The 27,474-nt window shown below is 43.7% G+C and overlaps 2 protein-coding genes across 2 annotated transcripts in view; both read left to right on the forward strand.

Moving 5' to 3' along the window:
• LOC134583131 (intelectin-1-like) overlaps window positions 1–27,474 on the forward strand; it is a 524,948-nt gene that overhangs the window by 287,543 nt on the left and 209,931 nt on the right. The window lies entirely within an intron of this gene.
• LOC134582358 (intelectin-1a-like) overlaps window positions 13,728–27,474 on the forward strand; it is a 48,345-nt gene continuing 34,598 nt past the window's right edge. Inside the window, exon 1 of the mRNA XM_063438935.1 lies at window positions 13,728–13,753. The gene's annotated coding sequence lies outside the window, so the exon portion shown is untranslated. The remainder of the gene's footprint in view (window positions 13,754–27,474) is intronic.

Raw genomic sequence — 27,474 nt, forward strand, 5'->3', positions numbered from 1 at the left:
AATCACAGCACCACGACCACGACGGCCCCTGCGGGGTGGCCTGCCTCTGCCTGTCATCTTTTTTGGGATTAGTGGTACTATGCGTGCAAGCTACTGTGAGACCAGATATGATTGGCAATGTGAACTGTAACATTTCTGCAGAGCACACACTGTAGGCCTGACACACCCGCTTGAAGACAAGTAACTGCTATTCAATCTATAACAGTGAAAAAAAAATTTGGTTTTAAAAGCACGCTATAGAGACACCAGATATGATTGGCAATGTGCACTGGAACAGTTCTCCAGAGCACACACTGTAGGCCTGAGACACCCGCTTGAAGACAAGTAACTGCTATTCAATCTAAAACAGTGAAAAACAAATTTTGGTTTTAAAAGCACGCTATAGAGACACCAAATATGATTGGCAACTGTCAAAGCACGCTGGAACAGGTCTACAGAGCACACGCTGAAGCACACCCAGACGCTTGCAGACAACTAACTGATCTTCTATTACAGTGAAAAAAAAAATATTTATTTTAAATCTAAAGCTTAACCAATTGTTAAAACAGATATGAGTGGTGGCACTGGGCAAATAGGCACAGTATCCAATGTGAACCTCACACAGAAGCTGGCAGGCAGGCAACTGCTCTTCTATTACAGTAAAAAAAAAAAATATTTATTTTAAATGTAGAGCTTAACCTATTGTTAAAACAGATATGAGTGGTGGCACTGGGCAAATAGGCACAGTACCCAATGTGAACCTCACACAGAAGCTGGCAGGCAGGCAACTGCTCTTCTATTACAGTGAAAAAAAAATATTTATTTTAAATGTAAAGCTTAACCTATTGTTAAAACAGATATGAGTGGTGGCACTGGGCAAATAGGCACAGTATCCAATGTGAACCTCACACAGAAGCTGGCAGGCAGGCAACTGCTCTTCTATTACAGTGGAAACAAAATTTTGGTTGTAAAAGCACGCTATAGAGACACAAGATATGAGTGGCAACTGTCAAAGCACGCTGGCACAGGTCTGCAGAGCACACGCTGAAGTAGGCCTGAAACACAGACGCTTGCAGACAACTAACTGCTCTTCTGTTACAGTGAAAAAAAAATATTTATTTTAAATCTAAAGCTTAACCAATTGTTAAAACAGATATGAGTGGTGGCACTGGGCTAGTGGGCACAGTATCCAATGTGAACCTCACACAGAAGCTGGCAGGCAGGCAACTGCTCTTCTATTACAGTGAAAAAAATGATTTATTTAAAATCTAAAGCTTAACCAATTGTTAAAACAGATATGAGTGGTGGCACTGACTGTGCAAATGGGCAAGGCATCCAACCTCACACAGAAGTTGGCAGGCAGGCAACTGCTCTTCTATTACAGTGAAAAAAATGATTTATTTTAAATCTAAAGCTTAACCAATTGTTAAAACAGATATGAGTGGTGGCACTGACTGTGCAAATGGGCAAGGCATCCAACCTCACACAGAAGCTGGCAGGCAGGCAACTGCTCTTCTATTACAGTGAAAAAAATTTATTTATTTTTAATGTAAAGCTTAACCTATTGTTAAAACAGATATGAGTGGTGGCACTGGGCAAATAGGCACAGTATCCAATGTGAACCTCACACAGAAGCTGGCAGGCAGGCACCTGCAATTACATTACACAGGGAAAAAAAAAAAAAAAAGCAGCCTGATGTTATAGCCCTAAAAAGGGCTTTTTGGGGTGCTGTCCTTACAGCAGAGATCAGATGAGTCCTTCAGGATTGTAGTGGACACTGAATACCCTAGCCTAGCTATCAATTTCCCTATCTAATCAGCAGCAGCTAAACTTTCCCTCCTCTCACTAAGCATGCATCTTCCGAATGAATCGAAAATGGATGCTGGGAGGGAGGTTGGAGGGTGTGGAAGGGAGGGTTTTTTGCTGTTTGCGTTCAACTGCAATTAGCATTTGACTAATTTATTGCACCGACGCATATTATATACCGTTTTTTAAAGGACAGAAAGGGCTTTAATTTGATGTAACATATATATACATAAATGCTTATTTATTATAAAAAAATACAGAAAAATGCAAAAAAAATGAAACATTTTGAGTTTTTTTTACAGTTTTTGCAATAATAATGTGTGCACAATTAGTGCAGGTTAAGGAAAGTAATTAAAAATAAATGCATTTAGTTGTTCTGATTTACAGAATATATAATGTGTCTGAGATTTTAAGTTTTTTTTGGTAGTTACAGGTCACAAAGCACAAGGAGTAAAATAAACTTTAAATGTGGAGCGATTTTAGAATTTGGTATGTTTGTCTTGTAAGCTTAATTGCCATACAATAAAACAAAATTGCCACACAAAAGTATATATTTATATAAAGTAGACACCACAGGCTATTTACCTAAGGTTGTTTTGACACTTTCTACGTAGCCATTTCACCGCCAACCTCTGCTAAATATTGGAGAAAAATTGTGTTTTTTGGGGGTTTTGGCACACAAACTTATAACAAAGAACTTCTCATGTGTATTTTGTAGTTGGTGTGTGCTATTCCTGTACAAAGTTGTATTTTGTGTTCAGTTGCATCTTCTGAGTAAAATGACACCCCCATTGTATGTCTTTGGCACTATTTTGTGAAGCTACAGTGCCATACAGGTGACCTGTCCTTTTCAGTATTCACAGTAGAATTTTGAGAGACGGATTTAATTAGCCTATGCTTCCATTTGGGGTATTATAACAGTTTGACTGTTCAAAAAATCCCCACAAAGGCCTACCATTTGTACAAGTAGACACTCCAGGGTATCCCATAAGGTGCATATTGTGCCTTAACATGCCCCCATTCTTTTACCATTACATGCCAAAGTATGTGGTAAAAAATCATTTTGTGCATTTTTTACATACGGATTGCATTTTTGCTGGGCATTTTGTATATTTCATATGTGCCACTAAGTTCAAACCACCCAAATTATGCTCAGCTAAGTCTTCTGGGTAAAAGGATACCCCCGTTGTATGTATATGGCACTATTTTGTGAAGCTACAGTGCCATACAGGAGACCTGTCCTTTTCAATATTCACAGTAGAATTTTGAGAGACGGATTTAATGAGCCTATGCTTCCATTTGGGGTATTATAACAGTTTGACTGTTAAAAAAAAACCCACAAAGGCCTACCATTTGTAAAAGTAGACACTCCAGGGTATATCATAAGGTGCATATTGTGCCTTAGCATGCCCCCATTTTTTCACCAATATATGCCAAACTATGTGGTAAAAAATAATTTGGGGCATTTTTTTACATACGGATTGCATTTTTGCTGGGCATTTTGCATATTTCATATGTGCCACTAAGTTCAAAACCCCCAAATTATGCTCAGCTAAGTCTTCTGAGTAAAAAGACATCCCCAATGAATGTCTTTGGCACTATTTTGTGAAGCTACAGTGCCATATAGGAGACCAAGCCATATCAGTTTTTACAGAACTTTGAATTTTGACGCTGGGCCTATGTGCAATTTCCAAGCATCTTCGCAGGTTTAAAATTCAAACTACCCCACAAAGGCCTACCATTTCTTAAAGTAGACACCCCAGGGTTTTTCAAAAGGCATATTTTGAACCTTAGCGTGGGATCATTTTTCCGCTAGTTTGTACCAGGTGTAGTGGTAATAAGCGCTTTTTCTGCCTTTTTGACACACAAAGTGAGTTTGCACAGTATATTTTGCAAACCTTATGTGTACCACCACTCTCTAATACTTTACATAGAAACATAGAAACATAGAATGTGACGGCAGATAAGAACCATTCGGCCCATCTAGTCTGCCCAGTTTTCTAAATACTTTAATTAGTCCCTGGCCTTATCTTATAGTTAGGATAGCCTTATGCCTATCCCACGCATGCTTAAACTCCTTTACTGTGTTAACCTCTACCACTTCAGCTGGAAGACTATTCCATGCATCCACTACCCTCTCAGTAAAGTAATACTTCCTGATATTATTTTTAAACCTTTGTCCCTCTAATTTAAGATTATGTCCTCTTGTTGTGGTAGTTTTTCTTCTTTTAAATATAGTCTCCTCCTTTACTGTGTTGATTCCCTTTATGTATTTAAATGTTTCTATCATATCCCCCCTGTCTCGTCTTTCCTCCATGCTATACATGTTAAGATCCTTTAACCTTTCCTGGTAAGTTTTATCCTGCAATCCATGAACCAGTTTAGTAGCCCTTCTTTGAACTCTCTCTAAGGTATCAATATCCTTCTGAAGATAGGGTCTCCAGTACTGTGTACAGTACTCCAAGTGAGGTCTCACCAGTGTTCTGTACAATGGCATGAGCACTTCCCTACATGTTGCTCAGCTATGTCAGCTGAGTACAAAAATACCCCCGTATGTACCTTTGCCAGGTATATGTGGACATCGGAGGGGCACATTTGGGACACAGCCATTCCAGTTTCTTTTCAACTTTAAATTTTTACGCTGTGTCCATGTTCCAATTTGGAGTAGTTTAGATGGTTGGTTATTAAAACTTCCCCACAAACACATACTATTTATTAAAGAATACACCCTGGGGTAATTCAAAAGGTATATTTTGAACCTTAGCGTGGGATCATTTTTTCTCTAGTTTGTTCTAGGTGTAGTGGTAATGAGCGTTTTTAAATGTATTTTTTTTTACTTTTTTTTTACTTTTTTTACTTTTTAAAACTATTTTTTAAACTTTTGTTTTGCTTATTAATTTTTTTAAACTTTCCTAAACTTTCTTAAAACTTTTTTTTACAGATTTAACATTTTTCTAAGCTTTTTTTTTTTACCGTTAACCCCTAACTAGCAGTAAGCAGCACTAACCGTAAATTCCTCATTTTCCCATAACTCCCACCCACCCCACCTAGAAAAAAACATTTAATTATACAATATTTAAATTAGTTAATTAAATAAATTGAACCCCTGAGGATTAAAAAATAAATAAAAGTTAATCGTCAGGGGTTAAAAAAAATTAGATCACAGTATAATACTGTGATCTGTGTTTTGATCACTGTAGGCAGTGATCGACTGGCAGGGAAGGGGTTAATTTTTATTTGGACTGGGTAAAGGGGGGTGTTTTTTTTTTTTTTTTTACTTAAACGTTATTACAACTTTTTTTAACTTAATTTTTAACTTTTTAAAGCTTATTTTAAAACTTTTTTTAACGTTAAGCCCTAGTTAGCCTAACACCAAATCCCCCAATTCCCCACTAACTTCCACCCTCCCCAGCTAGCTAAATATATAATTTTAAAATACTTAAATTAATTAATAAAATAAATTTAAACCCTGAGGGTTAAAAAAAAAAAAAAAAAAATTAACCCTCAGGGGTTTAAAAAAAAAAATCAGATCATAGTAAAATGTAATCCCTGCCAACTGATCACTGTCGTCAGTGATCAATTGGCAGGGAAGGGGTTAATTTTTTATTAAAATGGGTAAATTTTTTCACCAGGGGGCAGGATCAGCACTGATCCGTCTCCCTGCACTTCACACTGAACCCGGAAGTGCAGGGAGGCAGAAGGTAAGTATACAGAGCACATGTGCTCGCTCTGACATGCTGTCAGAGCGGGCACATGTACTAGGACAGCCTGATCCGGTGCTCCCGGTCTGCCTCTAATACAGAGGCAGACCAGAGCACCATTAACACCACGATTGCGGCGATCTGGGGTTAATTTTACCGCGTGACGGACGAGGTCCGTCACTCGTCATTAAGGGTTTCCCCTGAGTGACGGACCTCGCCCGTCACTCGTCCTTAAGGGGTTAAAATCAATGATAGAGAGGAAGTGAGTAAAAAATTGTACAGACTCCCCAGAACAAAGGTACCTTGATGAGTGCAGAATGAAGCACTATACTGTCTAGGGCAACAATGTTTCAATGTAACTAATAAACTATCGAAAAAGATAGAAACAATAATGAATCTCAAAGGTACTGGACGGAAAAAGAAATACTGAAAATATTACTGTTGCTGGCAGAGACTGTAAGATGTGTGTCTCATGCAGCGTATCACAGAATCTTGTCACTGCTGGAAGAGACAGTTCAAATGTTTGTCTCCTGCAACAAGTTCTACTGTTCCTGGCAGAGACTGTTAAGTGTGTGTCTCAAGATTTTGTGATTTGCTGCATGAGACACACATCTTGTTATGGGCAAATGCAAATATGGTATTTCTCAAACTGTGTACTTTGTCTTTAAGAGATATTGCAAACTGACAAGGTGTTAGAAATGGAACATATGGAACATATTGTTTTTCATAACTGTTTCTTTAAGCAATAATCTCAGTGCATATTATGTTTGCACCATTTTGTCCCAGACAAATTACAATAACAATAATGCATAAACAAGCTTCAAGGCTATGCTACGACTCTTTCAGTACTGTGGGAACATTAGTAGATAAGGATGTTCAGACTTTAAGATGCCATCTTGAACTAAGTCAGGAAAATTTCCATGACGTATACACCCTTTAGTTATGGCCTTGTATATTTGCCAAATTAAGGGAGGTCCTGAAATGAATAAAGTAAAAGAAGTGTTACTTTTTCACATGGGCGTAGGAACCCAATAAAATCTGGGGGGGATAGCATTTTTACTCGCCGGGTATATTCTTATTCCGTAAACTAGGAGTTGTTTATCCCATTGTACAGCGCTACGGAATTTGCAGTCGCTATATAAATGATTACATAATAACATTAAAGGGTCACTACAGGGAAGGGGTTTTACTTACCCGGATACAGCGCCGGGATCCTCCTGATTAGAACCACCCCTACCCTTCCCATGAATATTAGAACCACCCCTACCCCTTCCATCCACCTACCCATTCCACGCATATTAACCCCCTACCCCTTCCATGCATATTAGTACCCCCCTAACCCCTTCCATGCATATTAGTACCCCCTAACCCCTTTCATGCATATTAGAACCCACCCTACCCCTTCCATTCATATTAGTACTCCCCTAACCCCTTCCAATAATTTTTCTACCTTCCCCCTCCTCCCATCCATATTAGTAGCCCCCCCTAAACCCTTCCAATTATTTTTCTACCTACCCCTCTCCCCCTATCCTTATTAGTAGCCCCCCTAACCCTTTCCAATTATTTTTCTGCCATGTTAACTAACGCCAGTGCTGGAGTGCCGCGGTGTTTACATTAAAAGGCCTGCAGGGACAGGCTATAGACACCAGAACCACTACATTAAGCTGCAGTGGTTCTGGGGACTATAGTGTTTCTTTAATGTGAGGTAAATTAGAGATTAGTGCCACGAATAATATGCTAGATTGCCTATTTACAACCAGATGAGGATGATGATGGGCTCTAGCTGCAATCTGGCTCCACTGGTCTGGTGTAGAACATGCTCTCTGGAGTCTGTTTGTAACTGTGGTCACAAAAATCAATGTTCTGGGAGAACGGGAAGCAGCTCCATTTTTGGGGGGCCCTTTACACAGCTCAAGGTCTGGGTCCCAGGGTCCACCTTCATGTACCACCAATGAGTTTGTTCACAGGGGGTGGAGTGTGTAGGGGATGTTCTGATATGTGTGTAAGGAATGCATTGTGTGAATCTGTGTTTGTATGTGTAAGGGCTGCAAGGTGTGCTTCTGTGTATGTACGGGATGCAGTGTGTGCGTCTGTAAGGGGTGTATTGAGTGTGTGTAAGGAATGCATTGTGTGTTTCTGTGTGTGTAAGGGTTGCATGATTGCGTGATTGTGTGTGTGTGTGTGTGATGGATGTCAATCTCTCTCCCTCCCTTGTCACTCTCTTTCTCCCCCTTCCCTCCCTCCCTTGTTACTCTTTCTCCCCCTCCCTCTCTACCTTGTCACTTTCTTTCCCCCCCTCCCTCCTTCCCTTGTCACTTTCTTTCTCCCCCTCCCTTGTCACTCTTTCTCCCCATCCCTTGTCACTCTTTCTCCCCCTCCCTTGTCACTCTTTCTCCCCCTCCCTCCCTCCCTTGTCACTTTCTTTCTCCCGCTCCCTCCCTTGTCACTCTCTTTCTCCCCCTCCCTCCCTTGTCACTCTCTTTCTCCCCCTCCCTCCCTTGTCACTCTGTTTCTCCCCCTCCGTCCCCCACTTGTCACTCTCTTTCTCCCTCTCCCTTCCTCCCTCCCCACTCTCTTTCTCCCCCTCCCTCCCTTGTCACTTTCTTTCTCCCCCTCCCTCCCTTGTCACTTTCTTTCTCCCCCTCCCTCCCTTGTCACTTTCTTTCTCCCCCTCCCTCCCTTGTCACTTTCTTTCTCCCCCTCCCTTGTCACTTTCTTTCTCCACCTCCCTCCCTCCCTTGTCACTTTCTTTCTCCCCCTCCCTTGTCACTTTCTTTCTCCCCCTCCCTCCCTTGTCACTTTCTTCCCCCTCCCTCCCTTGTCACTTTCTTTCCCCCTCCCTCCCTTGTCACTCTCTTTCCCCCTCCCTCCCTTGTCACTCTTTCTCCCCCTCCCTCCCTCCCTTGTCACTCTCTCCCCCTCCCTCCCTCCCTTGTCACTCTTTCTCCCCCTCCCTCTCTCCCTTGTCACTCTTTCTCCCCCTCCCTTGTCACTTTCTCCCCCTCCCTTGTCACTCTCTTTTTTTCTTCCCTTCCCTCCCTTGTCACTCTCTTTTTTCTCCCCCTCCCTCCCTTGTCACTCTTTTTTCTCCCGCTCCCTCCCTTGTCACTCTTTTTTCTCCCCCCCTCCCTTGTCACTCTCTTTTTTTTCTCTTCCACCCCCCCCTCCCTCTCTCCCTCCCTACTCTCTTCCTCCCCCTTCCCCTACCTCTGTTGGAAAGTGGCCAAGCCCTGTTTGGTCCACGGGTACAGGGAGCTTTTGTTTCCTGTACCCGGCCGGACTAAAATGAAGTGCACACTCTGTGTGCACTTCCTGTTAGTCAGGCCGGGTACAGGAGACAGATGCTCCCTGTACCCGCGGACCATACAGGGCTCGGCCACGCTACAGTGAGGGAGTGACAGGAGGGAGCGCTGAGCGCTTCCCTCCTGTCAGCCGCTCTCCTCATGCTGCGCCCGGGCGGTGCGCCCTCATGGACGCACCAGCCCGGGCAAAGCTGCAGCCGTCTGAGGCTCTCTACAGAGCGCTCGGGCGGCTGCAGCATGAGGGGGGCCAGCGGAGCTGGGGGGGGGGATTTCCCCATAACCTTTCCCCCCCGCATGATTTGCTGGGGAGGATGCATCCCCCCCATTCCCCCTGGTTCCTACGCCCATGCTTTTTCATATATGAACTACAGTGACCCTAAAATGACGACACCTAAGGTATAAATAGGTGTACTTTTAAATGTTAAGACACAGAGGAGAGACTTGGAGACAGACATTGCTCCATCTTAAAATGACAGAGAGGCTGACATGACATGTTCAGGAGGGTATGTTAATCTAGTAATGATATTTGCAAGCATTTTGTTTAATCTTATATACTCTGCTATAAATTATTACATTATTGTAATGGATTTTATATGTCTATATTTCTATTTTTTATATAATAAATATCTAAAAGACAAAACTTCATTGCTTCCAAGACGATCCTTATTTTATATTGTATTCTCAATTATTTATATATTTTAAATAGAGGATCTCTGACTAACTATATAAAATCATGGCTAAGATATCTGTATGGTTAGCCCTGCTAAGTTCTATGCTTTAAGACATTATAGTGGTAAATAAGGGAACCAGCCGTGGTTACAATCTTACAGTCTCTGCCAGCAACAGTAAGAAAGAGCTGGGCAGCCGTCCATAAATCCTCGGGTGCGACCTTGTTCTGGGGTCCCTAAGGGCATATGATGTTGCCATCTGGTGATGGCAGATCTATGGACATGGGGCACTAGCCCACTTACAGGCCCGGAGCGACAGCAACAGGGAACCATGTCAAAGCAGACTAATTCTTAGTATGCAGTGCAACACTCAGCAGAATCAGCACAGTCCAGAGACGGAGGGGATCATAACGGTCCTGACGAGGAACTCAGATCCCAAATCTGGCCTATTTGCAGCATAGGGTGATCTGAATTGGAGGCATCTGGGCACACAGAGTGACACATGCCTGATGTCAACATCCAGAGCCCTGCTTACCATATGTGTTTTAAATAATTAGCCTCTCTTTCTAATATTATCTTTAAACCAGTGGCATCGAATGGTAATCAGAATGTCAGTGTGTGTAGCCAGTGGTATATATGTCCCCTGTGTACTTGTCTATTGACATGTTTCTTCTCTTGATTTTCTTTAAATGAGCACTATAGGGTCAGGAACAGAAACATGTATTCCTGAACCTATAGTGTTAAAACCACTATGTAGCCTCCTTGGCCCCCTTTGCCTCCCTAAAAATAGTAAAATCTTACTTGTATGCAAGTCTGAAGCTGCTGCCTCTGCATGTGAACTTCCACTGACCTCTGACATCATCAGAAGTGGTAGCCTGATCCAATCACAATGCTTCCCCATAGGATTGGCTAAGACTGACAAGGAGGCAGATCAGAGGCAGAGCCAGCATAATTCAAACACAGCCCTGGCCAATCAGCATCTCCTCATAGAGATTAACTGAATCAATGAATCTCTATGAGGAAAGTTAAGTGTCTGCATGCAGAGGGAGGAGATACTGAATGTTTGAATGCATTTTAGGCAGCCATGACCCAGGAAGGATCTCTTCCAGCCATCTGAGGAGTGGCCAGTGAAGTTATCACTAGGCTGAAATGTAAACACTGCATTTTCTCTGAAAAGACAGTGTTTACAGCAAAAAGCCTACTCACCAGAACAAGTTCAATAAGCTGTCGTTGTTCTGGTGACTATAGTGTCCCTTTAATTACAAAAACGGCAGTATATTTAGACTTTTTATGTTGGTAATCTGATTGCAGATAGTATTCTTGAATAGTCACTGTATTCCTGTTGTCAAGCCAAGCACTATCAAAGAATGTTAAAAAAAAAATGTACATTTCCATTTTACAAATATTAGGTAGATAAAACATCTTCTTTGATCTAAAAAAAAGAAAAAAATATTTCAATTGTTAAATATTACAGTATTTATATAATGATACCAGAAACAAAGTAAAACAAAATATTTATTTAAGATGTCGTATAACCACAGTTAGCACTTTAAGTGGCAAATGCACTATATTATCTTTGAAGTTGCACTAATATATTTCTGTGAATTTTAAATACTTTTATCACCTACTGTTAAGTTAGACTGACAAATAAAATGTTAATATGCTGTACTTTAAAAAAAAATATATATATATATATTTTTTTTGCAGTGCATAGTAGTACAACCAGGCTCGAGGTACCCCAACGGCAATCCTCTAGCGACATTTCTCGCTTTACAATCGGAGTTACAGATTGGACAAGCACATTTTGTAGTGTAGTGTACAATTTTAAATGAGACAGTATTGGAACACACTTGATATAATAGAGTCAGACTAACATGTCTAGGTACGAGGTACCAGCATAACAGTGTAACTTGTGAAAAATACTAGACACGGTGGGTATGTGGTTGCTGCTATTAAAGTGCAGGGATGAAAGACTACCACATTTTTATAATAGTTGAACATATTCACACAGGCTAGACTTAGCTGTAGTGTACTATTAGTGAAAGATTGCTCAAACTGTTCTTATCTTGTGGGGAATGAAACAGGTGAAGTGTTTAGCGAGTTAGTACGAATATACCTACTGATAAACTGAATCAATGTTTAGTAGACAATGTCCTGGCGTGGGTAATTAACGGAGTATGCATATCACCATATGAAACATGCTGGATTGCCCACCAACCCTCTGGAGCCAGTCCAAAACAAACTATTAACCAAATTAACGTGGCTGCTTGGTGGGAGCTCTATTGAGTATTAGCACAGACAGTTCATGTTGGGCCCCAAAGAGTTCTCGGCTGAGGGCTTTATGCAGTGGGGCTGCGGGCCAATGTACCAACTATAAGCCGATACCCCTGCTGGGAAGGATGGCACCCCGAACCGGCTGAGTCCGCAAAAGGTCTGTGAGTTGCAGGTATAGTGGGGGAGCACTCCTCCCCCAGGCCGGAATGAAGGCCTGCACCTGCGGTCCACATACTCAGTGTCTCGTTGATGATGCCGGGTCTACCCTCTGTCAGGCGCCATGGTACCACACCTTTCTTTTTTCACTTGTTCCAATCTAAGCAGGGTTGTGGAATCCCTGCTGGTTCACTGCTGCCCGTTACTCTGTTAAAGTGAGCGCCTATTTTGTGTTTTATAATGATATATGTATGCTGAGTTCATCCATGCAGAACATGGAGCCGATGAACGTGCTGCATATTGTACATTCCTTACCCAGGAAGCTCCTTGATTGGCCATCTGAGTGACTGCAACTAGAGGTGTTCCTAGGCAGTAATATAAACACTGCCTTTTTTTCTAAAAATAATTGCATTCTAATGCTTGCAGGGACTACTATAAACCTTAAAACAACTACATTAATCTGTAGTTGTTCTGGTGACTATCCTGTCCCTTCAAAGTTTCTCTACCAATTTATTATCATCATGTTTGGTGTAGTAGAAATTTTACTTTGTCCTTTATTATCTCTGTTTTTAATTGAATATGCTGCTTCAGTATCCTATGCACTTACCATTAATCAACTTGGCGAGGATGTTACATTTGAGATCCACCCAAATTCTGATATTTTTTCACCAGTATTTTTTTTCTTAGATATTGACTGTTTACTGTGGATCACCACTCACTGTTGGCGTGCCAGTAGGCATAAAAGTGTCAATGGTGATCTTCACTCTCCCCTCTATATGGAATAACTGTTTGCCCACTGTGGAATAAATAATATTATCCTTACCAAGGGTCAAGGTGTTTTTCCCACATGATGGAGGAGATCCAGGAATTCACTTTAGTCTAGTATTTGTCTGCAGTTGCGAAAACTGCATACAACTCCTAGGATTCAGGTACAATTTTACTGTGCTATATAATTTAACATCTTGGTTTCTTCAGTTATACATATATATTTTTTTTCTCAATCTTCTTATTCACTCTGAATCCAAATAAAGTACATTCATGAGAACATCAATTAAGCTAATCTGCTAAAAGCAGCGCTGACCAGGCCCCTGAAGATATGGGGCCCATCGGGTGGCCCAAAGTTCATGGGCTACCCGATGGGCCCCATCAGCGTGCCCGATGGGCCCCAGGGCCGCCGGGCCCGTGACAACCGTTATGGTTGTCACCCCCTGATGGCGGCCCTGGCTATACCTGCTATACTCTCTTGGAGGGGAGGTCTTCTCACTGGGAGCTGGATCCAGGAGTTTGGTCCAGGGTGAGAAGGAACGGCAAAACCCCAGCCATGCTGCGGTGGCTAAGGGGCTACGGTGCTTATGGTGTCCGGTGCGGTGCTTATGGTACTCGGCGACAGCTAGGAAGCACCGATTGGAGAAAGCACCCAGTCGGGGTGCAAGGTGGTCCGTCACACATTATACTGTTAGAAGGTGACTCTTAAGCCCAGTTTTTTTTGTCATGGTATTAGTGACTGTTTTCCTACAGACATTGTACTTAGAATTGAAGCCAAACAGTCCAATCTTCATTTCTTCAGATCAGAAAATCGTGTTTATCACAGTCTGAAAGAAATGTAAATATTTTTTTTCTGCAAATTGCAAGCAGGCTTTCATGTGTCTTACATGGAGGTGAGGCTTCAATATGGCCCTGCTATGATAGAGCACCTTAAGATTGATGAAGTTTTGCATGCTTGTCCTTCAGCAAGTCATTGCCATCTCCACACATGATCTCTGGACCCAGAGAGACCATTGAGTTATTTGTTGCAATTTTTATTTTGTGGTATTGAGTGTAGATTTATGTGAGAAAAATATCCAATCAATGGTAGGATAGGTCTGCAACATTAAAAAATGTGAAAGAAATGAATAGAATGTATGTGATTAGATTTCTTCAGAAATTCTAGTAAATATTATAAGCCAAAAGCCACATTCCCAGGGTGAAAAAGATTTATGTTGTGCTGCTACATTTTAGCTTGATCTGTATAAGTGTTTTAGTCTTTAACATGCAAGAATGGTTGTGTTGATATCATTTGTAACTGTAGATACATTAGAGAAATGTCATGAAGATTCTCTGTAGACAAATATGCAAAACACTGCAAATGTTTCAACTGTGCATGTTGTGTACTCAACAGGGCCGGACTGGGATAAAAATTCGGCCTGGGCATTTTTTTATCACAGCGGCCCACTAAGAAGGGGGCGGGGCAGAGAGGGTGTGTTTTGTCATCACTAACGACAAACACGCCCCCTCTCAAAGTGCAGGCCAGGGACCATGCGCAGAGCTCTGCTAAAGAGCTCTAGCATGAGAAAAACGCCCTGTATTTGTTCTGCACAGTGCAAGCAAATTTAATGCTTGCACTGTGTTTCCTTGCAACTTGTCTCTGGTGTCTCTATAAATGGATACCAGGAGACAAAAGGGCCAGGAAAGAGTATTGTGCATGTGTTTGGAGCCTGCTTGTGGGATTGTGTGTGTATAGAGTGAGCTGATTGTGGTGTGGTATTATGTAATAAGGTCGGTTTTAGTCGTGTTGTGTTTGTGGTGTAATGTAATGCATATGTGGCTAGGGGCTGTAGAGAATGTGTGTATAGGGGATGTAGCAAGTGTGTGTGTGTGTGTATAGGTGATGTAGTGTTTGTAGAGAGTGTGTGTTTAGGGGTGTAGTATGTGTTTGCTTACAAGGAATCTAGTGTGTGTATAGGGGATCCAGAGTGTGTATGTCAGGAATGTAGTGTGTGTGTGTGTGTGTGTGTGTGTGTGTATATATACATACATATGTTTGGAAGTATTGTGTATGTGTGTGGTGCAGTGTGTTGGGGAGGTTCTGTGTGTATGTGAGGGGTGCAGCATGTGTGTATGATGGATGCTGTGTGTGATGCGTGTGAGGGTGCGGTGTGAGGGTGCTGTGTATGATGTGTTTTGTGATAGTGCTGATTGTGATGTGTGTGTGAGTGCGATGTGAGTGAGAGTGCTGAGTGTGATAGTGCTGTGGATAATGTGTGTGAGTACTGAGGATAATGTGTGTGAGTACTGAGGATAATGTGTGTGAGTACTGAGGATGATGTGTGTGAGGGTGCTGTGTGTGAGGGTGCTGTGTGTGAGAGTGCCGAGTGTGATAGTGCTGTGGATGATGTGTAAGAGTGCTGTGTGTGATGTGTTTTTTGATAGTGCTGAGTATGATGTGTGTGAGAGTGCTGAGGGTGATGTGTATGTAAGTGCTGAGTGTGATAGTGCTGTGGATGATGTGTGTGAGTACTGAGGGTGATGTGTGTGAGGGTGCTGTGTGTGAGAGTGCCGAGTGTGATAGTGCTGTGGATGATGTGTGTGAGAGTGCTGAGGGTGATAGTGCTGTGGATGATGTGTGTGAGAGTGCTGAGGGTGATAGTGCTGTGGATGATGTGTGTGAGAGTGCTGAGGGTGATAGTGTTGTGGATGATGTGTGTGAGTGCTGAGGGTGATGTGTGTGAGAGTGCTGAGGGTGATAGTGCTGTGGATGATGTGTGTGAGAGTGCTGAGGGTGATAGTGTTGTGGATGATGTGTGTGAGTGCTGAGGGTGATGTGTGTGAGAGTGCTGAGGGTGATAGTGCTGTGGATGATGTGTGTGAGAGTGCTGAGGGTGATAGTGCTGTGGATGATGTGTGTGAGAGTGCTGAGGGTGATAGTGCTGTGGATGATGTGTGTGAGAGTCCTGAGGGTGATAGTGCTGTGGATGATGTGTGTGAGAGTCCTGAGGGTGATAGTGCTGTGGATGATGTGTGTGAGAGTCCTGAGGGTGATAGTGCTGTGGATGATGTGTGTGAGTGCTGAGGGTGATGTGTGTAAATGTTATGGATTGTGTTTTGGGGTAAATAAACAAATAAATATGTCCCCCCCTCCCTTCTTACCTTTAGTCTGGGAGGGTGGGACCGGCAAGCTGGTGAGTGGGAGGGGGGTTCAGGCACTCTGCCATCCATCCCTGGTGGTCCAGCGGTGAGTGAACTCTAGCCTGCGGGCTAGAGTTCACTCTCGCGAGATCCGGTCGTTGCCATGGCAACGCGCCGGATCTCGCGAGAGGAACCCGGCGGAGCTGCAAGATAGAGCTCCGCCAGGTCCTCTCCCTCCCTCCCTTCCTCCCCAGCCGCAGGTCTATTAAAGTGGGCCGGTGAGGGAGATCTTTGATCTCCCCACCGGCCCGTCATGGCAAACAGCGGGGCCGGCGCTCGCATAGTGCTGGCCCTGCAAAGACCGGCAGGGGAGATCCTGGGACCTTCCCCTGCCGGCCTCGGCCCATGGCCACCGCGGCCCACCGGGCATTTGCCCGGTGTGCCCGATGGCCAGTCCGGGCCTGGTACTCAATATAATACTTTTGAAACATGTACCAATTAATTAAGGGAATGCTTTAGTGTTAGGAATACAGCTGTATTCCTAACTCTACAATGCCTCTCTTCTTCCCCTCCATATCTTCCCCCCTTCCCACCCCATGGCAATACTTAAAGAGTTAAAAACTTTTTAAATCACTCACCTTATTTCAGCGCTGAAATCCCTTGGGTGAGATGAAGTAGTCTGGGTGTTTTTTTGATTTTCCTTTTAATGCTATTTACTTATCAATAGTTTCTTTCAACACATAATCTTTACATGACTCTGTTGTGGATTCTTTTATGCAAACCAATAAGTTTGGATGACTATCTGTTCCTGTCCAAATTAAAAATAATAAAGTTGCGTGCACGCAGAAGTAAATTCACACTGAGACACAGGGTTCAGGTTAATCAAAGAACTTCGGAAAATGTAATGGCTTAGCTTGAAAAATGGGTGCGCAGACCCTTATAAAGCACCATTACATCATAAGCATTGTCAGAGATAACATTGATTTATGCATTAATAATTGGTTAAGTGTTAAGTGGTTCATTCAAAGCACGTCCTACTGGGTGCCCAATCTTATGTCATTACTGTCGTCATGAAGTTCTCCCCCGGATTCCAGCACCATCTTGGAAATGAGAGTGTTCACTCGATGGGAGGGGTGCGTTGGCAGCCATTTTGAGTAGTTGGCACTGTTAGTTTCAAGGTTAGTTTTCAAGGCTTTTAGTAAATACACATTTTATTAAGACCAACATGTAAGCTAGCTGCTACAATGTTTCACTCTACAGGAATCTAATGTTCCGCTGACGCACATTTCCTTCTAATAAAGCATTCCTTTAAAACAATTTTTATGAGGCCTAATAATTCTACAACAACTCTCCCCATGTATGGGACTGGTTCTTGTCTTCAAATACCCAGACCTGGCCTCTGGAGTGTGCAAAAGAAAGGGCCACTTTAGAATATACCCCACAAGGGCGCAGTATCTGAGAAAGCCGTTGCTCCTCATGTAAAATGCAATTAAATTAGTATTTAATCTATTGGAAGATTCGCAATATATTAAATAAAAATGTTTCCCTGGTGGTCCAGTAGTGTATCGCATTGTTTGTACCTTTTTCTGGAAGAGACCATAACATCCTATCCCTCGCAGTTCTGGCACTCAATTATCAATCCCCTCAGCTGCACCAATAAAGACAAACAACCCTCTAAACTACAACCACTATACGTATACGATTCCTCCTATTTCAACACATATACTGTACCCCCTATACACAAACATCATAGCACCTATACACATACACACTACAGCTCCTAATACATACATATAATGCAACCCCTATACACATATTCAGACACATGTTACAGCACCTATCAATACACATATTTATTCTACAGCACTCACACAAGTACACACTACACGCTTTTAAATGCACTTACTTGAAAAAAAAGGTGTCCCTATATTAGTTGGACAATTATAGTTTTGTAGTAGATTGCTTCTTTAATTTAGTACCCCATGTGGGATTCCCCTAATAAGGATACCATATTAAGGTGCTGTTTAGTAGATGTCTCCAAACTTTGGTACCCAGATGTTTGACTGTTTATTAAAGGATAACAAATTAGGACTCGGTTTATTAAACTTTCTTTGGGAAAAATATATATATTTTTTCATACTATTATGGAGGACTTGAAAAGTGCTGGCCTTGATGACTTTGAAAACCACTGTTTTGGCCTTTGCAGCACTTTTCATTTTCATTCTCCCCACTCTTTAAAAATTGGAGAACATAGAAATATGGAGACACAGACAAGAATGTGTCTCTACATAGAGGCAAGTGCAAGCCCATTCCTTTATATAGAAACATAGAAAGCTCATTCTTTTATACAGAAACAGGGAAAGCCCATTCTTTTGTAAAAAGGCAGAGTAAGTCTATATAGAGACATATTTATATCTGTGTCTACATGTTTCTGTGTTCTCTAATTTTTAAAGAAAAGGGAGAATAAACTCATTTGAAAAGCTTTTGGGTTAAATCCGTTTTATTGAGGTCAACATATAAAACAAATTCCCCACGCAGGGGGTGTGGCATTAACAATACATTCCATGTGGAAGGACAGTTACATTCTTGTATCGTTTCGGGAAAGCGACATATTAAACAGTTTTCCTTTGCAGGGGTGTTGCGCAAACAGTGTACATTATTTGTGGTAGATAGGTGGTCATTTTGATGAGCAAGTAAATGCAAACATATTGCTAAGTGACAAACAATGCTTGTGGTCGCCTATTAGTCCAGGTATGGACATAGAGGGAAAGTCATAATATTAAGCAAATAGGGAGCCATGATCTTTTATATGCTGGTGTCGGCATGGTGGTGTGATATGTGACTGGTGTCTGCGCCATTGTTTTATCCGTTACTTCTTTGATCACACAGCTGATCCTTTCCCAAAATGGTCTAAGGGGGGCACAGTCCCACCATATGTGGATAAAGTTTCCTCTCGCCACTCTCCAACGCCAGCAGGTGTCTGGTGTTGTGTGGTCCTGGGCATGTAAGGCAGTCTGAGTGAGGTACCATCTAGTAGTCGAGCAGATCCTGTTTTTTTTTGGACGTGGGTATTGATTTTTTTTCCATTCCACCTCTGTGACCGTTTCATCAAGGTCTTCTTCCCATTGTCTTATGCAGGGTGGTGCCAAGAGGTAACGATTTGTCACTAGTGATGCGTAGATCAGGGAGATGGCTTTCGGAGGCATCGTTTTTTGTAGGCAGAGCGATTCAAAATGTGTTTTGTCTCGATGTAGGTTGGGTTTTTGTGGTATTGATTTGGAACAGCGTGATATTTGTTCTCTCACCATTGTATGTAGAAATGTTTGTTGTTTTTCTGGGAAGAGGTCAGCGATCGGGCTGACCGCGAAAGGTTTGACCATCACGTCTGTTATGCGGAGTAGTGGTTTATGTTCCGACAGGCGTGGGAGGAGGCCCAGTTCTGCCGCCGTGAAATCCAGGTTACCTTTCAGAGGGAGCAAGGGGCCTGGGTCTGTCATGAGGTAGTACTTGGTGCCGTGTTGATGCCAAGTTTGGAGTGTGGCTTTCACAAATGGGTGTGTGAGTTGGGAATGTCTGCTTGCTTCCCTTATGATCCATGGTAGATCACAGTTGGTGCTGTCTGCTTCTAATTTTACCCATGTTTTGTTCTTCATGATTTTTGTGTAATGTGTTGCAAGGAAGCATTTTTTGAAGTCCGGGAGAGCTAGCCCCCTTTTGAGCTTGGGCAGTGTCAGTTGTGAGTGAGCTATGCGGGGGAATTTACCTTTCCATATGAATTTGCAGACCTCCGCTTCTAGTGTAGTGAAGAAGGTCTTTGGAGCTGATATTGGAACTGTCTGGAAGACGAAGAGGAGTTTAGGGAGTAAAGTCATCTTTACTGCGTTCACCCTTCCCAGCCATGATATGTAGTATGAGTTGCAGGCTTGCATTTCCCCTACTGCCGCCTTGAGGATAGGCACAAAGTTATGTGTGTATAAGTCTGCCGGGTCCGGGCTGAGCCATACCCCTAGGTATCTCATCTGTTTTGTGCAACAGCGGAAGAGATGTTGAAGTTGCAATGTTCGTTGCTGTGCATGGCTGACAGTGAGGGCCAGGATTTTTGATTTGGAGTAATTAATTAGCAGGTTAGAGATACGTCTATATTTTTCAAATTCTGTCGTGATCGCTTGCAAAGAAGTGGCGGGTTCCTTTACTATAAATAGGAGGTCGTCTGTGTAGGCGAGGATTTTGTGATGTGTTCGGCTTCTTTCCATTCCGCGGATGTTCTCGTTGGTCCTACTTTTGTTCAGGAAAGGTGTGATTGCGAACAGCAGAGGCGATAGTGGGCAGCCTTGGCGCGTCCCGGTAGTTATTTGGAACGTGTCTGAGAGGGCTCTGTTAATTCGCAGTCTTGCTGTTGGGCATGTGTATAATGCCTCGACCCATGAAATATATTTTGGTCCTATGCACAGGCTCGTATTTCAAACATAGTATTTCAAACATGTATCCCCAATGCACTCTATCAAAAGCCATCTCGGCATCTGTTGACAGGATTAAGGTCGGGTGTTTGGTCTGTTAGGCCTACAAGATCAGGTTCAACGCCCGGATGATATTGTCTCAAACCTCCCGGCCTGGAATGAATCCCGTTTGTTCCAAGTATATTATGCCTGGGAGCAGCGGGGCCAAGCGTAGAACACTAGCCAGTAGTTTAAGGTTGACGTTGAGGACTGAGATTGAGCAGTAGCTTTGACACAGTGTTAAATCCTTGCTTTCCTTCAGAAGTAGTGTGATGTTTGCCGATGTGAATTGTGTGGACGGCGCCGCCCCTTCTAGGATAGAGTTCAGGGTCATTTGTAGCTTTGGGAGTAAGTCTGGTAAGAAGGTTTTGTAATAGAGGAGTGGTAGGCCATGTGGTCCCGGTGAATAGCCCATCTTTGCTTTCTTGATCGTGAGTCTCAGTGCTTCTGTCGTGATGGGTACCTCCAGCATTTCCCACTCGCTGTCCGCTAACCGGTGTAGTCCTGATATATCCATACTCAGTATGTCATTGCGACTGTGGTGTTTTTCACCGTCCTGTGTGTCTTGGCGTATGTGATACAGTCCTCTGTAGTATTGGAGGAACGTGGCAATAATTTGTTTTTGGAGGTAACGGACTCTTTGGGCCGAGTCCTTGATTTTGGGGATGTATAATTGGGTTTTGCGGTGCTTGAGTAGGTTGGCAAGCAGTCTGCCACATTTATTCCTGTGTTCATAGATCATGTGTTGGAAATGTTGGCAGGATTATTGAATGGAACGGTTAAGGGGCGTGATGAGTTGGGTGCGTTTTAGGAGGAGGTCTCTGTATATAGCGGCGTCCTGCATTCGTTTGTGTTGACGCTCCAGCGCTGCAATTTCCCTGCTCAGATCTGAAATTGTCTGTGCGTTGGCTTTCTTGGCTTTCTTGGCTTTCTTGCGCTTTGAGCATTCTATGAAGTGGCCTCAGATCACAGCTTTGTGGGCTTCCCAACAGGTAAGGGGTGTTGTGTCCCCAGTCTTGTTTGTAGCGAAATAGCTTTGGATGGTTTTTCTGGCGGTTTCTACTATGGCTGGCTCAGATAGAATGGACTAATTTAAGCGCCACAATGTTTGGCGGGGCCGAAACAGTGGTGACTTGAGTGGTAGGTGGATAGGGTTATGGTCTGACCACGTCATGGATAGTATTTCCAATTCTACAAAGAGGGTGAGGTGACTGTGCGGCATTAGGAAATAGTCTAACCTCGAGTAGGAGGTGTGAGTCCAGGAGTAGAAGGTATAGTCTCGGGTCGTTGGGTTTATTGCCCTCCAGCAGTCCATAAGTTGGTGGTGGTGGAGTAGTTGAAGTGCGTGTCTGTTGTCTGGGGTTAGTGTGGGATGGGTGGTGGTATCCTGTTGGTGCTTTGTCAGGTTGAGGTCTCCCCCTAAGATCAGGATGCCCTCGGCAAATTTCATCAGGCCATTCAGTGTTGTGCACAGGAATTGGTATTGTTTTGCGTTCTGATTGTGAATCATGCCTTTCGTGAAGATATATTTGCCTTGCTCACAACTGCGGTTGTCTAGTTCTGTGTAGGGTACCCCTTTGGAGAATAGTATCCCCACCCCTTGGGTGCGACGCCTCCGGTTGTTCCTTAATAGTCCCATTGGGAAGTTGCAATCTCTCAGGGAGGGATCTCGGTTCTCTTGGCGAGGTGTGTCTGTTAGCGTGGTTGCGTGTGTACGCCGTGGCTGGGTGGGGTATGGCATGATCACTTAATCTCATATATGGTTCTTATGGGTTAGTGGTATGTGCAGTCCGGTACCTTTGGGCCGGGTGCTCCCTCTGGAGGGCAGTGTAGCCGTCACCTTACAGCACTGTGACTAACATATCCTGTTTTTGTTTTGTGTTTCTTGTTTTTTAAATATGTTTTTTTGTGCATCTGTATTGTTATTGCAGCTATTGTGTGAGTGATTCCCTCCCCTCTTGTGTGTCCCACATTTTCGTCGTCCCCCCCCCCCCCCGTCCCGCTATCCTAACAGTTCTTTCTTGTGTGTAACCCCCCACTCCTCTCTGTTGCTCGGTATGTCACGATCCCCTCTCCCCCTACCACATCCCCCCCCTCAGCATCTGTGTGTCTCATCAATGCGTCTCTCTCTCCCTCCCCCCCCCCCCTTCGGTTGTGTGCAAAGGTGTGGTGCAGTGGTTATAGTGGTGCATTGGTTAGAGTCCCGGTGAGCAAGATCCTTTGCGTCTCATGGCTACATTTTATAGCATGCGGGATGTCCCGCCTCTCATGTGGGGTAACAGAGTTTCCTTTCCAGGATCGCTGGGCTGTTCCAGATCCCCCCTCCCAATAAATGCAGGTCACCCCCCACAGCGTTGTTCAGTCTTGTGTTGTGGATAGCCTGTGTCCCGAGATGGAGAGGCAATGCTCTCGCATTGTGGAGCATGTGAGACAGTGTTTTAATCCCCTCCAGATGCCCGGTTCCAGGACAGACCCTGGTCCCCCCACCCCAATAAAAGTGGTCTCCATCCCAGAGTTGTGTTTGTGAGTGTAGCTCTCTTTGTTTATGTCCCCATGTGCAACAGTAGTAACATTTTTTTTTTAAATAAAACAGTGCCCTAATTGGGTATCCTATCCTTTAATATGCAATCCCACATAAGTGCACCAAATTAAAAAATATGTGCTAAACAGCATCATCATTTGGTATACTAAGTAGGAAAACCCCACATCAGGGTATTAAGCTTTCAAATTTCTTTGTTTTAGGGTTAATAAGAATGGGAAGTTTTAAATGGTGGGAGGTATTGGATGATGAGGTCTGGCTAGGGAGGGGTACTGTGAAAATATTTTGCACAGGGTGCCTAATGTCCTAAGATCAGCCCTGAATGTTTTCATTGGGGGCACATCTGCTAAATATTGATTTTGTATTTATTTTATTTTTGGGGGGCTGTGCAGTTTCTCTCTAAGAAATAATTGTAACAAATACCTGTCTTTGTTGCATGGGAGATTTTAAGTTTTGCAAAAAGCTATGTTATATTTCTGTTTCACTGGCATGTTTCAGAGGTCGGTACTCTGAATCCTCCTAAAATAATACAGGAGATGAATTGTGAACCCTACTATAATGTTTACTGCATCACATGTCTTCTGGCAAATCTGAGTCTCTACTTAAAAGATGAAACATTAGACACTGGCAGTCTTTAGTACAGGCATTCCCTGCTTTACATACACTCACTTTTAAGGGACATTATAGTCACCTGAACAACTTTAGCTTAATGAAGCAGTTTTGGTGTATGGAACATGCCCCTGCAGGCTCACTGCTCAATCCTCTGCCATTTAGGAGTTAAATCCCTTTGTTTATGAACCCTAGTCACACCTCCCTGCATGTGACTTGCACAGCCTTCCATAAACACTTCCTGTAAAGAGAGCCCTATTTAGGCTTTCTTTATTACAAGATCTGTTTAATTAAGATTTTCTTATCCCCTGCTATGTTAATAGCTTACTAGACCCTGCAAGAGCCTCCTGTATGTGATTAAAGTTCAATTTAGAGATTGAGATACAATTATTTAAGGTAAATTACATCTGTTTGCATGCTCATTAGCGCTCTCCATAGAAAAGCATTGAAAATGAATTTCAATGCTTTCCTACGGGGAAATGAGCGACGCTGGAGGTCCTCCCACAGCGTGAGGACGTCCAGTGACGCTCTAGCACAGGTTTTCTGTGCTCTGAAGGATGACGTTCCCTCTAGTGGCTGTCTAGTAGAGCTGGAGTTAACCCTGCAAGGTAATTATTGCAGTTTATAAAAAACTGCAATAATTACACTTGCAGGGTTAAGGGTAGTGGGAGTTGGCACCCAGACCACTCCAATGGGCAGAAGTGGTGTGGGTGCCTGGAGTGTCCCTTTAACTCCTAAATGCCAGTGAATTGAGCAGTGAAATTGCAGGGGAATGATCTATACACTAAAACTGCTTTATTTAGCTAAAGTAATTTAGGTGACTATAGTGTTCCTTTAAGTACACTCGCGAGTACAGACATTCCCGTGCCTCTTCTGTCTGAGAGTGAACAGGAAATGGAAGGTTCTATTCTTGCCCGGAGCAGCTCAGTTCAGTGTCTTTGGGGCAAGAACTTTTCACACCTTCTGACATGGCACAGGTCAATCATCTCAAATTTATAATGTCTAATGTCTAATATATGTCTAATATATATATATATTTGTTCTGCCCCTACATTGTCCATATTCTGCAATCGGCTGCCATCCAGTGAAAGGCCCTGCCATTTTCTATAACTATGAAATAGCAGTATAGCTACATTAGCCAAAATTCTGAGGATTCAAAGTTAAACCATAAATGCTTAAAGTGATGAAGAGGTGTTTCGAAACTATGTGTGCAACTAAGCTGCTAACAAATACAAATTGGCACTGTATTGACAGAAAATGGTCCGGGGGCAGGTTTATTTTACTTTTCCTCCCAAAGGTTATCACATGAGTAAAACATTAGGAAGTGAAAAAAGGTATTGCTTCACTTTAAGTACATTTTCGTTTTACATACATGCTCTGGTCCCATTGTGTACTTTAAAGTCGGGTATGCCTGTAGTGGACTTCACAGCAATTTGACTAATATGGAAATATCCCAAATACTCCTCTATCATAACAAGGGTAACATTCTACAAAGGGAGAACAACTTATGTTGTGTCAGTGGCGGATCCAGAGCCTGATCTCGGGAGGGGCACTTGTAGATTATTTAAAGAAATAATCCAGGCACAATAACCACTACAGCTCAGTGTAGTAGTGATGGCGCCCGTAGTGCCAGGATCCCATCCCAGAGTAAGTAGTCAAACCGTTTAAGAACAGTTTGACAACTTACCTGCGCTCTGCTGGGATATAGGGCAAAGGTGCAGTGGTATGTGTTATGGGTGAAGTGTGTGTGTGAAAGGTGCAGTGTGTGTGTGTGAGCGGTGAAGTGTGTGTGCGAGTGCGTGAGGGCAGCCGTGTATGTCAGGGTTGCAGTGTGTGTTAGGGGGCAGTGTATGTGTGGGGCAGTGTGTGTGTGAGAGCTGAAGTGTGTGTGTGTTTGGGGCAGTGTGTGTATGGGGGTAGTGTTTGTGGGGCAGTGTGTGTATGGGGAGCAGTGTGTGTAGTGTGTGTATGGGGGCAGTGTGTGTATGGGTGTGCAGTGTGTGTATGGGGGGCAGTTTTCATTGGGCTGTGTGTGTAGTGTGTATGGGGGCAGTGTTTGTGGAACAGTGTGTGTAGTGTGTGTATGGGGGCTGTAAAGGATCCTGCTATCCGTGCAGCGCTGATCCTTGTAGCGTCTCCCGAAATCCAAGCTGAAAAGAGTGAAGTAGTGATTATAGCTCCCAATTCCCCAAACGAGTCGAGACTTCATGAAGGGGTAAAAACTCAGCCCTTTTATGATGGTCTTCCAGCAAGGACACTCCCACATGGCACCTTGTGGAAGACTGAAACAAAATATACAGAACCAATCACTGTACTTTACAAATATTACACACACCCACAGGAAGAGTGTAACCCATCCTCTCTATCCTGGAGATAATTAACTTAAGTGGTTGGAGAGAACCTAATTATCTCCGGGCAGAGAGAAACATGTTCTTTTTATTTTATAACCAAACAGTATTAAAATATATAACTATTATTTCACTGAACATAATCCCTATATTCCACATACCCCCAGATAGCTTGGATCTGAGCACATTTTATAGGCGAATAGCGCTCAGATCCAACGAACACAGTTCTCAAAAACGTCGAGCAAAGTCCAAGTTCACCAGTTCGTGCAATTCCATCCGAACAGAGTTCCATAACTGTAGCTACCTGGGGTCGGTAGGTCTTTGGGGAAAGAAAGTCCCGAACGGCAAGGAGATTAATATGTTCAGGAGATATTATCCGTATAGACGAGGGCTTCATACGTATCAGTGGTGGGTGGCGGAATAAGTGTCCGAAAATAGTTCCAGAGGATTGTTGCCTTTCCACCGCTGGGCGTTCGACGGTTTTAAAATGGCGACCGCCACGTGTTCGTCAAATGAAGGAGGGCCACCATGCTTTTCGTTAATTACCTTGCAGTTAACCGCAAGATCTGGGGGCAATTTCTGCGATTGGCTGGGGTCGGCTTCCCGTTCATGTTACGGTCGTCGACTAGTGGGTGGAATTCTTGGATGTTGCGGGGTTGACTTTCTGCATCCTCCTGAGGTAGAGGGAATGCACAGGGTAATGGTTGGGCTCCTTCCATGCTGTAATGGGTTCCAGGATAGTCTGAATTATACCGTTCCGATCAGGGGCAGTGCAGGGTTCCGTCATTTGCCTGTTTTCATTGGGAGTGCTGTTACGTCCCTTGGATTATTCAGCCTCCTCACCCTGTTTGGTTCTCGGAGATGGGTTTGCGCCCTCGCTTCCATTCAATTGGGGTGTTCCGCTTGGGGCTCAAATTCCTGGATGAGGATGGTGGGGAATTCGGGGGGCATTTATTTTGGTTGGGGGAGGGTACGGACACCGCCAAGCTGGGCATGCCTGCGCCAATGGTTCTGAGGGCTCTAATGGTGGGAGTCAGGGTGGTGGGTTCCTTGGGTTCGCCTTGCTGGTCTCTGACTGGATTTGTCTCCGCGGTTACGGTCCTCCCCCCCAACCCCCCCTGGACTGGGGAGGGTGGTTTTTTTTGTGTGTAATTTGGGCCGGGAGGCAGGGGCGAGTGGTTGGATCTTCCACCTTCGGGAGCGGAGGTTCGGTGGTCTGGCACCAGTTGCGTGAAGGGGGTGTGGCTCCTCCTCCTACAGGGTCAGCTGTCCCACCTCATGGGTGTACCAAGGGTTTTTGTCAGTCCTGGGTGGAATGACATGGGTTGGTGACGGTTTCGGACTTGGGTGCTCTTCAATCTGGACATGTTACGCATTGTGTTTCTTCCCCGAGGTTGTCAGGGGCTAGGATCGGGACAGGGATCCAACACGCAGAATACAAACAGTATATAGGTACGTATACCGGACCTTAGAATGGCCGGACTAACGTAAGGAGAAAGCAAAGAATGGTCAGAGACAAGCCGAGGTCGAGGGAACGAGAGAACAGGTAAGCGAGAGACGAGCCGAGGTCAAAGGACACGAGAGATAAACAGGAACGAAAGTACAAGCCGAGTCAAAACCAAATAGACAATAGTAATAAGAGCACTGAGGGACCAGACAAGCTAGAACCACGACAGGGCAATGAACCATTACACACATCCCTCTTTTATAC

The sequence above is a fragment of the Pelobates fuscus genome, chromosome 13, assembly GCF_036172605.1.
Source record: "Pelobates fuscus isolate aPelFus1 chromosome 13, aPelFus1.pri, whole genome shotgun sequence".
Lineage (NCBI taxonomy): Eukaryota > Metazoa > Chordata > Amphibia > Anura > Pelobatidae > Pelobates > Pelobates fuscus.